General features: G+C 38.0%; 1 pseudogene; it reads right to left on the reverse strand.

Annotated features, from left to right (window-relative positions):
• Positions 1-1986: 1986 nt before the first annotated feature.
• On the reverse strand, positions 1987-3014 carry LOC134810868 (histone-lysine N-methyltransferase SETMAR-like; annotated as a pseudogene).
• Between the last annotated feature and the right edge of the window lie 1591 nt (positions 3015-4605).

Below are 4605 nucleotides of genomic sequence, written 5' to 3' on the forward strand. Positions count from 1 at the left end.
CCCAAAGTGCTGGGATTACAGGTGACAGCCACTGTGCCCAGCCTGTAAGGTTTTGTTTGTGTGCATGTTTTGAGATGGAGTTTTGCTCTTGTGCAGGCTGCAGTGCAATGGCATGATCTGGTCTCACGGCAACCTCCGCCTCCCCGGTTCAAGCAATTCTCCTGCCTTAGCCTCCCGAGTAGCTGGGATTACAGATGCCCACTCCCACGCCCGGCTACTTTTTTGTATTTTTAGTAGAGAGTGGGGTTTCACCATGTTGGCCACGCTAGCCTGGAACTCCTGACCTCAGGTGATCCACCTGCCTCGGCCTCCCAAAGTGCTGGGATTACAGGCGTCAGCCACTGCACCCGGCCCCAGCCTGTAAGTTTTTTGTACATACACTTTATCAGGTTGAGGAAGTTCCCTTTCATTCCTCATTTGCTGAGAATTATTGCAATAAATGAACCTTTTGTGACAAATGCTTTTTCTACATTTATTAAAATAATTTTTAAGTCTGTCAATATGGTGAATTATATTGACTAATTTTTAAAATATTAAGCCAATTTTGCCTTTCTGGGATAAACCCCACTTGGTCATTACCTATTGTCTTTTATATATTTAGTTGGATTTAATTTGTTAAAAGTTGTTAAGAATTTTTTATCATGAAGGATATTGGTTTGTAGTTCTCTTTTATTGTAATGTCTTTATCTGGTTTTGATATCAGGATAGTGCTGGCCTCAGAATGAGTCGGAGTATTCCACCCTCTTCAAAAGTCTGAAAGAGTGTATGGAACTCGTATTATTTCTTCTTAAATGTTTGCTAGAATTTACCAGTAAAGCCATTTAGGCCTGGAGTTTTCCTTGTGGAAAAGGTTGGGTTGTTTTATCTTGTTTGTTCTTCTTTTCTTTCTTTCTTTTTTGAGATGGGGTCTTACTCTGTCACCTAGGCTGGAGTGTAGTGGCACAATCGCAGCTCACTGCAGCCTTGACCCCCACCAAAGCTGAAGCCATTCTCTTACTTCAGCCTCCTGAGTAGCTGGGAACACAGGCATGCACCACTATGCCCTGTTCATTTTTTTCTTTAATTTTTTTGGAGAAATGGGGTCTCACTACGTTGCCAGGCTAGTCTCACACTCCTGGTCTCAAGTGATCCTCCTGCTTGGCTTCCCAAAGTGCTAGGATTACAGGCATGGGCTACTACACCTGGTGTGGGAAAAGGTTTTTAACTTAAAATTAATTTCCTTTTCCTAGGCATAAAGCTAGTTATTTTATCTATGTCTTCTTTTTTAAAAAATCTTTTTAAAAATAGCTTTATAAAGCTATAATTCACATACCGTATACCTATGTAAAGTGTGAGATCTAAAATTTGCACAACCATCACCATCATCTAATTCAAAATACAGTCATGCACAGCATGATGACATTTCAGTCAATGACAGACCACATATGTGGCAGTTGTCCTGTAAGATTATAATGGAGGTAAAAAATTCCTACGGCCTTGTAATGTCATAGCTGTCATAATGTTGTACCACAATACATTACTCACATGTTTGTGGTGATGCTGGTGTAAACAAATCTACTGCCAGCTGTATAATAGTATAGCACATACTATGTTAAGATACACAAGATGTACAAGTGGAGTAGAAGTACATTGCTTAATGTACAAGTGGAGTACAAGTACATTGCTTAATGGTAGGGATACATTAAAAAATGCATCATTAGATGATTTTGTCATTGTGCAATTGTCATAAAGTATGCTTACACAAACCTAGATGTTCTAGTCTACTATACGCATAGGCTATATAGGATAGCCTATGACTCCTAGGTTATAAACCTGTACAGCACGTCACTCTACTGAATATTGTATGCAATTGTAACACTGTGGTATTTCGTGTATCTAAGCATAGAAAAGATACAGTCAAAATATGGTATTAGATTGGTCCAAAAGTAATTGTGGTTTCAGACCATGAATTTTAAATCATTATAACTAGGCTCAAACACATCTTTGTTAATCAAAATAGGAACCATTAAAATCAACACATTTTTGCCAATGATAAATAAGTATGTTAATTTCTGTAGTGTAAAAATCCATGCTTCAGGATTCGATTAACTCTTGGAAAGCATTTTCTGCATGCTGCTGGTTGTGAAAGCATTTTCCCTGCTAAAAACTGTCGAGATGCTTGAAGAAGTGGTAGTTGGTTGGCGGGACATCAGGTGAATATGGTGGATGAGGCGAAACTTTGTAGCCCAATTCATTCAACTTTTGAAGCATTGGTTGTGCGAGGTGCGGTTGGGTGTTGTTGTGAAGAATTGGTCCCTTTCTGTTGACCAATGCTGGCTTCAGGCATTGCAGTTTTCAATGCATCTCATCAATTTGCTGAGCATACTTCTCAGATGTAGTGGTTTCAGCAGGATTCAGAAAGCTGCAGTGAATCAGACCGACAGCAGACCACCAAACAGTGACCATGACCTTTTTTGGTGCAAGTCTGGCTTTGGGAAGTGCTTTGGAGCTTCTTCTGGGTCCAGCCACTGACTTAGTCATTGCTGATTGTTGTACAAAATCCACTTTTCGTCGCCCGTCACAAACCAATTGAGAAATGGTTCATTGTTGTTGCCTGCAACACGAGAAGATGACACTTCAGAAAGACGACTTTTTTAATTTTCACTCAGCTCTTGTGGCACCCACTTATCGAGCTTTTTCACCTTTTCGATTTGCTTCAAGTGCCGCATGACTGCAGAATGGTTGACGTTCAGTTCTTCGGCAACTTCTTGTGTACTTGTAAGAGGATCAGCTTCAATGATTACTCTCAATTGGTTGTTGTCAACTTCTGATGGCCTTCCACTATGCTCCTCATCTTCAAGGCTCTCATCTCCTTTGCAAAACTTCTTGAACCACCACTGCACTGTATGTTCGTTAGCAGTTCCTGGGCCAAATGCGTTGGTGATGTTGCAAGTTGTCTCCACTGCTTTACGACCTATTTTGAACTTGAATAAGAAAATCGTTTGAATTTGCTTTTTGTAGAACATCATTTTCATATTCTAAAATAAATATAAAATAAACATCAAGTAATAAGTCATTAGCAAAAATACATAAAGTGAGAAATGTTCATGAAAATGATGTATAACAGAACCACATTTATTTAAGAATGTATTCCAATATCAAACAGCAAATTTCCACAATGCAAAAACTGCAATTACATTTGCACCAACCTAATATAAAAGATTAAAAAATGGTATACTTTTTTTTGTTTTGAGACACTTTCACTCTGTTGCCCAGGCTGGAGTCCAGTGGCACAATCTCACCTCACTGCAGCCTCCACCTCCCATGCTCAAGCGATCCTTCTGCCTCAGCCTCCCTAGTATCTGGGACTACGGGCACACACCACCACACCTGGCTAATTTTTCTATTTCTTTGTAGAGACAGGTATTTTCCATGTTGTGCAGGCTTGTCTTGAATTCCTGGGCTCAAGTGATCTGCCCATCATGGCCTCCCAAAGTGAAAAAATGGTATACCTGTGTAGGGCAACTCCATTATAATCTTATGAGACCACTGTTGTATATGCAGTCCATTGTTAACCAAAATGTCAGTATGCTGTGCATGACTGTAATACCATTATGTTACAGTTGCTTAGAGTATTTAGTACAGTAACATGCTGTATAGGTTTGTAACCTAGGAGCAATAGTCTATACCATATAGCTTAGGTATATAGCAAGCTATACCATCTAGGTCTGTGTAAGTACATTCTATGATGTTCACACAATGACAAAATTGCCTAATGATGTATTTCTCAAAACGCATCCTGGTTGTTAAGCGATGCATAACTGTATTTAGATCACCTACAAAAGAAACTCTATCTATTAGCAATCACTCCCAATTCCCCCACCCTACCCCTAGGCAACAATTAATCTACTTTCTATCTCTATAGATTTGCCTGTTTTAGACATACATATGTGGTTTTCTTTCACTTAGTACAATGTTCTCAAGGTTCATCCATGTGATAGCATGTATTGATACTTTATTCCTTCTTATTTTCAAGTAATGTTCCATTGTATGGATATACCCTTTTATTTACATTAATAAGTTGATAGATATTTGAGTTGTTTCCATTTTTTCTTGGTCAATGCAGCTAAATGCTTATCAATATTGTTAATCTTTTCAAATACCAACTTTTGGGTTCTTGGTTATTATTTTTCTATCCTCTATTTTATTTCTTTTCATTATATCTTTACTATTTTATTCTTTAGGTTCGGTTTGCTCTTCTTCAGTTTTCAAAGTGGAATGTTAGTTATTAATTTGAGAGCTGTCTTCTCATTTAATATAGGCAACTATAGCCATGAATTTCCCTGCAAGTGCTGCTTTTACCTGAATCTGGTAAGTTTTAGTTGTGTTTTTGTTTTCATTCATCTCAAAGTATTTTTTGACTTCCTTTGTGATTTATTATTTAACCCAATGGTATTTAAGATTGCGTTTTTAAAGTTCCATATTTTTGTGAATTTCCTAAATTTCTTTCACAAATTCCAGTGTTTTTAGCAAATGTACTTTACATTATTTCAGTCACTTAAAATCTATCAAGGCTTGTTTAATGGCCTAGCATGTGATCTATTATGGAGAATACTCCATCTGCAT

This window comes from Pan troglodytes, chromosome 7, assembly GCF_028858775.2.
Source record: "Pan troglodytes isolate AG18354 chromosome 7, NHGRI_mPanTro3-v2.0_pri, whole genome shotgun sequence".
In the NCBI taxonomy this organism is placed as follows: Eukaryota; Metazoa; Chordata; class Mammalia; order Primates; family Hominidae; genus Pan; species Pan troglodytes.